The sequence below is a fragment of the Ovis canadensis genome, chromosome 6, assembly GCF_042477335.2.
Source record: "Ovis canadensis isolate MfBH-ARS-UI-01 breed Bighorn chromosome 6, ARS-UI_OviCan_v2, whole genome shotgun sequence".
In the NCBI taxonomy this organism is placed as follows: domain Eukaryota; kingdom Metazoa; phylum Chordata; class Mammalia; order Artiodactyla; family Bovidae; genus Ovis; species Ovis canadensis.
In genome coordinates, this window is record NC_091250.1 from 118,715,868 (window position 1) to 118,728,398 (window position 12,531).

General features: G+C 40.9%; 1 non-coding gene across 1 annotated transcript; it reads right to left on the bottom strand.

Annotated features, from left to right (window-relative positions):
* Nucleotides 1–8,116: 8,116 nt before the first annotated feature.
* On the bottom strand, nucleotides 8,117–8,189 carry TRNAS-GGA (transfer RNA serine (anticodon GGA)). The gene has a single exon. It is a non-coding gene; the product is annotated as a tRNA-Ser (tRNA).
* Between the last annotated feature and the right edge of the window lie 4,342 nt (nucleotides 8,190–12,531).

Below are 12,531 nucleotides of genomic sequence, written 5' to 3' on the forward strand. Positions count from 1 at the left end.
AAACTGGGGGAAAATCCTCCCCTTAAATGTGATATATCCATAACAATGCTCTCAAATAATTATTTTTAAAAATATCTTACTAAACAAGGTACATCTTGATGGGATTCAGAACATGGTACCCCAAAACATAGCACCTTGACGTACTGAATATCTTCAACTGAAGGAATCTGAGAAAACAGCAAAAGCAGGAAGGTCTCTCCAACCCCCAACCTTCTTCCCCCAAACTGGTCTTCAAACTCCCATATAAAAGGTACCCTCCCTTAACCAGGAGAAAATCATAGGCATTCATATTGCCAGAGATTGAATTTAGGGCTGAGAAATCTGTATAAACATACTTAAGCTAATCCTTTTCTTCCTAGTAATTCCTTTACCATTTGCTAACTCTAGACCAAACCCCACTGTCTTGTCAATTCTTCACAAATTTATCATTTCTTTGTCTGAAAAGTGAAAGTATTAGTCCTTCAATCATATCTGACTCTTTGAGGCCTCATGAACTGTAGCCCTCCAGGTTCCTCTGTCCATGGGACTTCCCAGGCAAAATTATTGAAGTGGGTTGCCATTTCCTTCAGGGGATCTTCTAGATCCAAAGATGGAACCTGCATCTCCTGCATTGGCAGGCAGATTCTTTACCTCTGAGTTACAGGGAAGCCCTCCCATACACATGTAAAAATTCAATAAAATTTGTATGTTTTTGTCCTGTTAATCTGTCTTCATTTGCTTAATTTTCAGAGACCCTAGGAGAGTCAAGAAAAACTTTCTCCTCTGCTACAACCTCAGTGAATGAGAAGATCACACATTTCCTAAATGTGACCAAGATACCTTCTTAGCTTTTATTCATTCCTCCCTAGCTCCATTTCAGAATTAACAAAACTACTTAATAACCTAATTAATAAGAGGCTTATTCATTAGAGACACCTTCCTTTTCTAAGATTCCATGAATTAAAACTGGAAAAGATCTGACCTCTGTTGGTTCACTGGCTGTTGTACTTTTTTCCAAATAAATTACAATGTTTTGACCTCAATTGACATTTGCATTTTAAGTCTTTATTTCTAATCTGGAATGAAAGGCTTTATAATATCCAAAAGAATTTCAAATGTGGCCTGCCAAGCGATTTGGAAAGATTAATGAAGGGGACCATTTAATTTTCATTTGCAGTGGAGGCAAAGCTTTCAGTCACTGGGCAGTTCCCTGGACAACTGTCTGACTATGAAAACTTCCTTGAATATCCTGAACAAGCAAGACAACACCCTCCTGTCCAGGTCACAGTCACTGGCTTACAGTGACCTTTCTTCCTACTCTTCCACTCCTATAAATATTTTCTCACCCATTCCTCATCCAATCTTGACCGGGGTTTCAGCTCTACTTAACAACAATCACATCCTGCATTCTGCCCCACAACGGTTGTATTTTCTGGCCTCAGTCTAGTGGCCTAACTTAACCTATTTTAACTACTTTATGACAGTCCTTTCAGCCATTACCGTTGCCATTAATCTGACATAGGTATCTCTAAGCCTTTGCTGATCTTTTCCACCCTCATCTCTGAGATATTTAAGTTTCCCTAATTTCTCTCTGGGCCTTTGAGATTGCTGTGCCTTCTGTCTCCCTCTTTGCCTGGTAAACTCCTGCTTGCCTTTCAGTATCAACCCAGATATTGTTTTCATCAGGAAGCATATCCTGGTTACAGTTCCCCTTCTCTTTGTTCTGTGTTAATGCTTTCTGTATATGCTCACATTACAACCTATTTTTGCTTCTCAAATAGCTCTCTTTTCAGTGAGCATTTTAATTAGGTATCCTTTCATTTGTCTGATAGCTTCCTAAATAGAAATTAGGAACATGGTACTGGGTATAAGATGGCTGATTAACAAATACTTAGGAAATAAATGAATGCATATCAACTTTGGGCAGTAAAGAAAGTGTGGAAGTGAAACGCACTCAGTCGGGTCCATCTCTTTGCAACCCCATGGACTGTAGCCTAACCAGGCTCCTCTGTCCATGGAATTCTCAAGGCCAGAATAGTGCAGTGGGTTGCCATCCCCTCCTCCAGAGGATCTTCCCAATCCAGGAATCAAACCCAGATATCCCGCACTGCAGGCAGATTCTTTACCGTCTGAAGCCACCAGGGAAGCCCAAGAATACTGGAGTTGGGTAGTCCATTCCTTCTCCAGAGGATCTTCCTGACCCAAGAATCAAACCAGGGTCTCCTGCATTATAGGCAGATTCTTTATCAGGTGAGCTAAAAGAAGGATCCTGCAAGTATTTTCTGTAAAGCAAGTATTTTAGCTTGTGGACCTGAAGGTCTCCATTGCAACTACTCAACTCTGCTTCTTAAAGCATGATGGCTAATCCTCACTGGTGGTTCCATAATATCCATGTAATAAGGAATCTGAGTTCCTTGGATGATTTGAATGGAAGGAGTTGGGGTGAGGCAGTGGGTGCAGCTTCGGCTAGAGGGCATCACTTGAGGATATGTTTACATAGCAGCTACTTTGTTCTTGTTTAGAGTGATTATTTTGGGGTCGTTTGTGGTTGGGTCAACAGATGGAGCTAAAACAAAAAGCATCATTTTGTTGCTAAGCCACTGCCAGTTTTATTTGCGAACGAAATAATTTCTTTTGAAAATTATCTGTGTTGGTGAGTTTTTAAACTTGGGTTTGCCTCCTGCCCCCCACCACACACACACTTTTAACATTTCACTCTGGCTGTTCCATTCTGCTGAAGTCAGATCACTTTCTATTTCCGTAAACCTGCCTAGACCTGGTCAAGCTTTCAAGCTGCCTTTGGGGGGAGCTGTGGAATCTTCTTTAATATGATAGGATGAGAGCAGTTCGCCTCCATCCTAGCACACTCCAGCTTCCCTGATGGCTCAGCGTGTAAAGAATCTGCCTGCAATACAGGAGACAAAGGAGATGTGGGTTCAATCTCTGAGCCAGGAAGGTTCCCTGGAGAAGCAAATGGCAACCCACTCCAGTATTCTTGCCTGTAAAATCTCATGGACAGAGAAGCCTGGTGGGCTACAGCCCAAAGGGTCACAGAGTGGGACATGGCTGAGCAACTAAGTGCGCATACACTGCCACACTCCAAAAGCCTCCTGACTTTATCAGAAAAACGCATTTAGAGAAACTTGAAAAGCAGAGACATTCCTTTGCCAACAAAGGTCCGTCTAGTCAAGGCTATGGTTTTTCCAGTGGTTGTGTATGGATGTGAGAGTTGGACTGTGAAGAAAGCCGAGTACCGAAGAAATGATGCTTTTGAACTGTGGTGTTGGAGAAGACTTTTCAGGGTCCCTTGGACTGCAAGGAGATCCAACCAGTCCATTCTGAAGGAGATCAGCCCTGGGATTTCTTTGGAAGGAATCATGCTAAAGCTGAAACTCCAGTACTTTGGCCACCTCATGCGAAGAGTTGACTCATTGGAAAAGACTCTGATGCTGGGAGGGATTGGGGGCAGGAGGAGAAGGGGATGACCCAGGATGAGATGGCTGGATGGCATCACAGACTCGATGGACGTGAATCTGAGTGAACTCTGGGAGTTGGTGATGGACAGGGAGGCGTGGCATGCTGCGATTCATGGGGTCGCAAAGAGTCGGACACGACGACTGAACTGAACTAAACACGCCTCTGGGCCAAGTTGTATCCATATGTATTGTAGAAAGTGGCACAGTGATACAAATGTAATAATTGTGTTTCAGTTCCAATACTATTCCAAGTGCCTGATCTCTATGAAAACTGCTATAGATCTATATTACATTAGCTTTCTGGTATCATCTTCACATTCCCACAGAAATCTATGGAAGGTTTTTATTATTATTTTTTTTTAAATTACGTTGCAGAATGACAGATCCTGCTAGCTGCTTAAACAGTATCTTGTTGCCTTCTTCATTAATAAAGGCCTGTTGTTGTTGTTTTTAAGGAATGACTAGGTACCTAGCTAACAGATTATTTGTCAGGCTCCCTGACAGACTAAGTTCTATTCATAAAGTGTAAGTACAAGTGTTTCTTGGGACTTTGAGGGGGTTGACTGCTTAAAGGGAATTGATTCAGCTGGAAGATACCTCTCTTATGCTTCTTTCCTTCTTACTGGAAGTAATGGCTGGAGTTTTAGCAGCCACTTTAGCCTATGAGGTTATTTGAGGAGAAATCATGTATAGGATGGTGGAAAATGACAGAAAGAGCCTAGGTCTTTAATGACCAGTGAGCCACCAAACCAGTCAGTCCTGCCCCAAGCCTTTTGGGGTTGGAAGTTCCAGTTGTGAAAAAGATATTATTTGTATATGATAAACAAAATATGGCTCCTTCTAAATGTTAGAACTGGCACCGCAGCCTGCCCAGGCTTAGAGTTTTTCCTTCTATATGAATTAGCAATTTAGGACTGTTCTTTCACTGGGCCAGTGGAGAAGGAAGTACATCTGTCAAGAGCCACGAAGAGATGAGAAGATGAAAATCACTGATTGAAGAGGTAAACTAGGATTGAGTAACCTGACAGGGCACGTGAATTTACTTCACCAGGCCTTGACTATTTTGCATAGACCCTTAAAACACGTGGAGGTTATCATGTTGCAATCTTGTAACAATGATGTAATTATTTCCCCTAAATGGTTGCTGGCTCTCCTGTTACCACACTCATGCACTCATAATTCTTGCTCAGATGAAAATCACATTTTTAGACCCTCTTTGTTAAGTGAGTCTCTTTGGGAGTTTATCAGCCAAAGTTGAAAGAGGGAAATTGTTATAATGGCACTTCTTTTTCAAGGAAGCAGAACCAAAAGAAAACCTTTCAGCCAATTTCCTCAGAGGCAAAACTGGATTATTAGATTTGAATAGTCTGTTGTTCAGCCTCTCTGGGAAGTTTCAGTTGCTGCTTGATCTTCAGCTGAGCCCTGAGGCAGAAGCACAGAGGGTCACAGGATTTGTGCTTACCTGGCTGGAAGGAGGTACCACAAAAAAGACTGTTGCTTCTGTATGCTCACAGCTGTTGACAAGAAAACAAATGAGGCCAAAGAGGGCTCAGGACAGAAGATACGTGATCACCTTTGCTGTGCGGTGCATTGGCAAGCAGTCATTTACTTGTTAGTCAAGAATTTTAAGCCTTCACTCAGATTATTACCCTAAAATCTGGAGTACCATATTTTAAAAGAAATGTCCAGCTTACCTGCCTCTACTTCTCAACATGAGCCATCTCCCTCGAGTTCTGCCAAAAGTTTAGCTTTTCTCTCCTCCCAAGCAGCCCACTTTCACCCTCTCAGGAAGGCTGCTGGCAGAGAACTCCCAGTACATTTAATGAGCCCTTTGAGGCAAATTCAATATAGCTGTGAACAGGTTCTAAGAAAAGCTAAAAGGACCCATGCAGTATTCCTGAGCTAATAAGAAAGAAACTACCAGAACCCAGAGAGGAGAGAAAGCTGTGTGTGGAGACCTGCTGACTATAATAAAGCCTTGATGAGTCCCTGCAGGAAGGATGCTAGGATAGAAATACCCTAATGTCCCTCTCCTTTCTTTTTGGTCCCTCTCAGTTCCTCAACCAGGAATCAAACCCTTGTCTCCTGCATTGGAAATACAGAGTCTTAGCCACTGGGCCACCAAAGAAGTCCCATTCTCCTTCTCTTTGATTTACTAGTGGCACTGCCTGCCAAAGGCAGCTTCTGGAAGCCAGAGGACAAGAAAATCTGTTAATTTTGTTCATCAACAGCTTGTCTGGCACAAAGCTGGATAGAGAAGAGCAAAGAGGGATCTAGAGAAACAACTGGAAGATATTCAGCTACCTGCTCTGACATTTTTTGCTCAGGCTGGGCTTATCACCTAGAACACCCTCATTTTCAGTTGTCATATAATCCTCTCCTATGGTTTAGGATTCAAGTATATGACCTACTTTTAAATACAGACATCCCTCTCTCCTGGTTAGCATTTTCAACTGTATCTTTCCCACTGACACTTAACTATCAGTTCAGTTCAGTTCAGTCACTCAGTCGTGTCCGAGTCTTTGCGACCCCATGAATCACAGCACGCCAGGCCAAGTATATACAGCCTTTATTGCCACTAAAATTTTCAAAGATATGTAAGTATCCCATTAAATTGTAAGCTCAATTTATGTTATGCTCCTTTTCAATCTCCATAGCACCTAACAGTGTTCAGCACAGACCAGCTGAAACATTGTAATTTTCTTAATTCTCTCCCTTTTTTTATCCCCACTCCCTACCTGCCCCAGAGGGGCTTCCCAAGGGGTGCAGTGGTTGGGGAAAAAAAAATCTGCCTGCCAGTGCAGGAGATGAAAGTTCAATCCCTGGGTCAGGAAGATTCCCTGGAGGAGAAAATGGCAACCTACTCAACATTCTCACCTGGGAAGTCTCGTGTACAGAGAAGCCTGGCAGGCTGTATCCATGGGGTTGAAAAAGAATTGGACACAACTGAAGGACTGAGCAGAAACCTGCCCCAGTAGCTACTTATCCCGTCACATTATTTTGTGGGCACTCTAAGGAGTAAAAAATAAAATTTTTAAAATCAGCATTAGAAAGTACAAGAAGTGGGGACGTGTCCTAGAGGTGTTTCTGAAGTTGGATAGTGGAGCATGCAGGTCAAAGGTAGGCTTCCAGCAGCAGACACCTGCAACTCTTTACGTTTTTTTTCTGTCTGCCTCATTAGTCCAAAGGCAGGGGAGGCTAAAAGTGTGGGGGAAGCTTGCTATCTCACTCTCCTCCCTGCTGCAGCTGCTAAGTCGCTTCAGTCGTGTCCGACTCTGTGCAACCCCATAGATGGCAGCCTACAGGGCTCCTCCATCCCTGGGATTCTCCAGGCAAGAACACTGGGTTGCCATTTCCTTCTCCAGTGCACAAAAGTGAAAAGTGAAAGTGAAGTTGCGCAATCGTGTCCGACTCTTCATGACCCCATGGACTGCAGCCTACCAGGATCCTCCATCCATGGGATTTTCCAGGCAAGAGTACCAGAGTGGGTCGCCTTTGCCTTTTCCTCGTCTCCTCCCAAGTGATCTCAAATAGTGATTGAAGGGAGCTGGCGACTAAAAAATCAAGCAACCTCATGGAAATGATGGAGATGGGGGCAACTCTGAAGTAGCTCCTAAAAGGTTCCCCAGAATCCTCTGGGACCCACAAGGATGATCTGCATAACAATTCACCCTTATTAGCTTCCTTTCCTTTCTTCTTTCTGCTGCTGCCAATGCTTCCTAGAAACACCTCCCATATGAAACACTTAAATTCAAGTTTACTTCTAAGATAGAATGATGTGATATCACCAATGATATTCAACCCCCTTGTGGTAGGAAGATGCAAGGATGAACTTTTCTTGATACAGCTTCTCTGTCCTGATATTTTCCTCTTGGCTTTCGTGGTATCTAAACATATTATGGCAACCCACTCCAGTGTTCTTGCCTGCAGAATCCCAGGGACGAGGTAGCCTGGTGGGCTGCATCCATGGGGTCGCACAGAGTTGGACATGACTGAAGTGACTTAGCAGCAGCAAACATATTATTATTGATCCACCTGAGGAAAATTACAGATTTTTTAAATACTAAAAATAAAGTTAGTGTTGTCTTATCTTTTTATAACAGCATCATACTTTTATTATTGAAAATGATACCACTGTTCTAAAATAGTGACTGTTAATATCTTGCTGTGTGCCCTTTCGGAGCATTTTCTTTACATGAATGAATATTGGTCTTTTTAATTGCCTTTTTTTCCCACTGAAGAATATATGTTGAATAACTTGACAAGTCAAAAAAAAAAAATACTCATGTTTAATAGCATTCAAAATGACTGCCAGGACTTCCTGCCAGTGCAGTGGTTAAGACTTCCCCCTTCCACTAACAAGGTGCATAGGTTCAATCCCTGGTCAGGGAACTAATTTCCTGCAAAAAAAAAAAAAGATTTCAGGATGTTTCGCTGTATGGACTTACTAACTACTATTCCTCTAATCAAGCTTTCTGTTTTAATTATTTTGAGTTTTCCAGCTTTCAAAAAAAATTGTTTATAGGTTGTATAAGTGAAGTCTCTTAGTCGTGTCTGACTCTTTGCGACCCCATGTACTGTAGCCTACCAGGCTCCTCCCTCCATGGGATTCTCCAGGCAAGAGTAGTGGAGTGGGTTGCCATTTCCTTCTCCAGGGGATCTTCCCTGACCCAGGGATCGAACCCTGGTCTCCTGCATTCCAGGCAGATGCTTTAACCTCTGAGCCACCAGGGAAGTCATAACATGTAACTAAATCATTAAGATACTTCCCCAAAGTGGAACTGCTACATCAGAGATCACATAGATTCAAAAAATTTCTGACACCTTACATAAGTGGCTCCTATCTGCAAAGTATGAGACTACTTCCTGACAGTTCTATCATCTCTGTTTTCTTCTTTAAGCCTTTGCCAATAATTAATTTTATTTCTCTTTGCCAATAATTACTTTTATTTCTCTCCTAATATCAAGGATGAACTTTTTACTATTCCCATTGGTCATTCATTTTTTTGATGACCTGGCTTGTTTCTGTATACAAAGACAATTATAGGAAGACAGTCCTGCTTAATACTAGCTGAGGTTATGGTCTCACTGCTTTTTGTTAATTGGTTGGTTATTCTACCTTCAAGAACAGACCTGTCTAAGAACGGCCTCTGACCACTCCTTGCTTCAGGTGTCTAATTTACACTTAAGTTTAACCTTGACCCCTGTATCGGTGCCTTTCCACATCAGTCTTTCTGTATCTCTCCATTGGCTTTCCTATCAATATTCAGTTTCAGCATGTTGAGTCCTGACTTCCAATCTGTTACCATCGCAAACTTTCTCAGTTCTATCTAAGCTCTCTTGGACTCCAAAATTTGAAATAGCAGAACTTCTTTTTAATCTTTTTTTCTTTTTTTGTATTCAGATGCAACCAAACATGACTATGCAGTTTCTTTGTTCACAATATTTCACAGGTTTTCTCCTAAAACTTTATTTCTACAGTCTTGATTCTAATTTAGACCCACCACATTCTGTCAAGTGGAGAAGGAAATGGCAACCCACTCCACTATTCTCACCTGGAGAATCCTATGGACCATGGGGTTGCAAAGAGTTGGAAACAACTGAAGCAACTTAGCAGCAGCATTCTGTCAGGAGGACTTCGCCCTTTAGGGCTAAAAGAGTTTTACACACACAATTTTCATAATTTTAAAATAATTAAATTTATCTTATACATAACAGTATATGTGTATACATGAGATATAAAGAATAGTTAAAGTCTTACTCTGAGGGATCCTTTCCAAACACATTCCTTTCTCTCTCTCACAGAGGTAAATACTATCTTAAATGTATGTTTTTCATTTCCATATATTGCTTTGCAGTTTTACCCTTGCATTTAGCTTGCATGCTTTTGACCTTTAAATACGCAATATCATATTATACATATTTTTTTGAAACTTGCTTTTCTTGCTCAACACTGTATGTAAGATTTTTTCTTGTTGATGGTTTATTCATTTATTTTTATTTTTACTTTATTTTACTTTACAATACTGTATTGGTTTTGCCATACATTGACATGAAGGTTTATTCATTTTTTACTACTGTGTAATACTGCATTGGACATGTACCATAATTATGAGTACCATAATGTACTTGGCTCCTCTGTTGATGTCTTTTGAGTCATTTCTGTTTGTTTGTTTTTTTTTTCCTATTATGGACCATGACACTTGTGGTATGTACAAGCTTACGTAGCAAAGGCAAGAGTTAGGCGGAATTGCTGATTTCACAGTGTTCATGACTTTGATGTCACTGTGCCTACGTCCTCAGTCACTAAGTGCTTTCCAACTCTTTGCAACCCTATGGACTGTAGCCTGCCAGCTTCCTCTGTTCATGGGATTTCCCAGGCAAGGACACTGGAGTGGCTGCCATTTCTTCCTCCAGAGGTCCCGACCCAGGGACTAAACTCGAGTTTCCTGTGTCTTCTGCACTGGCAAGTGGATTCATTACCACTGAGCCAAACTGGGAAGCCCCTTGATGTTTCTAGGTAACGCCAAATTGTATTGCAATACAGTTATATCAATTTACACTTTTAAGAAAAGTTTCTGAGGATTTCAGTTGTCCCACATTCTGGTCCACATTTAGTTTTGCCAGATTTCTTAACTTCTGCCAGTCTGTTAAATATAAAATAGTGTCTTCTGGTTTTAATTTGTTGCTTTTTTATTTTTTAGACTTTTGTTTTTGATGTGGACCATTTGAAAAATCTTTATTGAATTTATTACAATATTGCTTCTGTTTTATGTTTTGGTTTTTTGGCCTTGAGGCATGCGGGATCTTAGCTACCCCACCAGGGATGGAACCTTCACCCTCTGCTTTGAAAGGCGAAGTCTTAACCACTGGACCACCAGGGTAGTCCCTCCTGATTTTAATTAGAGTTAATATAGCTATGAATGAGATTTTAATGAACATATGTTTATTACCAATGCAGATTTTCTTTTCTGTAAAATTCTTGCTCAAATTTTTCCTTTTCTTGTGGATTTTTGTTCTTTTTACTGATTAGATTTTAGAAGTAACCTTTAATATTCTAAATACTAATACTAATCTTCTGTTTATTATCTGAGTATTAAACATCTCCTTCCAGTTTGTGGCTTGACTTCTTACTTTTTAATGGTATCTTTTGATAACCAGTTTTTAATTAGAATGTAAGTAAATTCATCAGTCTTTATTTACCCTAATGGCTTGAGCCTTTTATATCTTCTTTAAGAAACATAAAAATTTCTGACACATAAAAATTTTCTTGTTTCTGTTCCTGACACAGAAAAATTTTTCTTTTACACCTTTTGAGTTTTACATGTTAAATTTAATTCATTAGACTTCTTGAATGGATTTTGGTAAGTTAAGTTTTAATTTACCACTTATGCCTACATTATGGACAACTTACCGAATGCTCAATATTTTTCCACTTTTTTTTATTCTTTAGTTTATTATTTTAAATATATGGTTTTTTAGAGTGCTTATTTCAAGCTACATGAATCTTTTAGAAACACCCCACAAAGTACTCTTTGTTATTGTTTAGATATTGCATAAACTACTAAAATACAGGCAAGCCAGCAATTTACCATAATCAGCATTTCATTCTTGGATGTACCACTAGATTTAGAGTGGAATGAGTTCTGGGTCCATATTGTAGATATAGAGGTATTTTAAAGTATCTGATCTGCTAAATGAAAGTGAGGATCTTAGTTGCTCAGTCGTGTCCAACTCTTTTGCGACCCCACATACCATAGCCCATCAGGCTTGTCTCTCCATGGGATTTCCTAGAGAAGATACTGGAGTGGGTAGCCGTTCCCTTCTCCAGGGGATCTTCCTGACCCAGGGATTGAACCCAGGTCTCCTGCATTGCAGATGGATTCTGTACTATAGCAAATCAAGCATTAAAAATTATGCTCTATATGTCATGTTGTATATTTAAATATGACCTCCTTCATGGAATATGGAGATGTGTTATAAAACACAGGGTCTCTCTCTTCAGGTTTTTCAAACCATACCAGCTTGTAATGCATCCTCAGGAGAAAGCCAGACCCATTCAATAACTTGGCACCAGAATTAAGCTAAAACTGGTGGCTCAGATGGTAAAGTGTCTATCTACAATGCAGGAGACCCAGGTTCGATCCCTGGGATGGGAAGATCCCCTGGAAAAGGAAATGGCAATCAACTCCAGTACTATTGCCTGGAAAATCCAATGGACAGAGGAGCCTGGTAGGCCACAGTCCATGCGGTCGCTAAGAGTCAGACACGACTGAGCGACTTCACTTCACTGTTTTTGGGATAGGCACGGAGGGAAAAAGTGAGAAGCCATAATAGTAATTGTAAAATGCTTGGAGCTCCCTCTGCTGGAATATGTTGGTTAAGGAGCAATAGTGAGGGAAGAGCTCTACCTCCAAAGTGGAAGAAATGGAAACAAAGGAAACAATCTCAAAGTTAGCATTGACACCAGGTTAAAAGGAAAGTTAAAAACAACAGTAGACTTTCTTCTAAGGTTTTGATTTTGTAAAATTTGTCACTTCTTCCTTATATGTTAGGAATATTCGCCTTATGGTACAAAAAGCATTAACTTGGTTCATTGTTGCTGTTTAGTCGCCCCGTTGTGTCCAACTCTTTATGACCCATGGACAGCAGCCCACCAGGCTTCTTTGTCCATGGGATTCTCCAGGCAAGAATACTGGAGTGGGTTGCCATTTCCTTCTCCAGGGGATCTCCCAGACCCAGGGATCGAAACTGCATCTCCTGCACTGGCAGGCAGACCCTTTACCACCGAGCTCCCCCAGGTCTCCTGCATTGCAGACAGGCACTTTACCTTCTGAGACACCAGGGAAGCCACTGAGTCCCCAGGGAAGTTGCTCCCCAACTTGATTCATTAACTGACACGTTAGGGGAGCAGCCTCAGGGAACAGCATAATATCATTTTAGAACATTGTCGATTGAAAATATATCTATAGAGTAGACTTTTACTCATTATGTAACTTCTGGAAAGTCACTTATCTCTGCACTGTGTCTCTCTAATTTTAAAGTGAAGATGACGATAACAACCCCAAACTCTTTG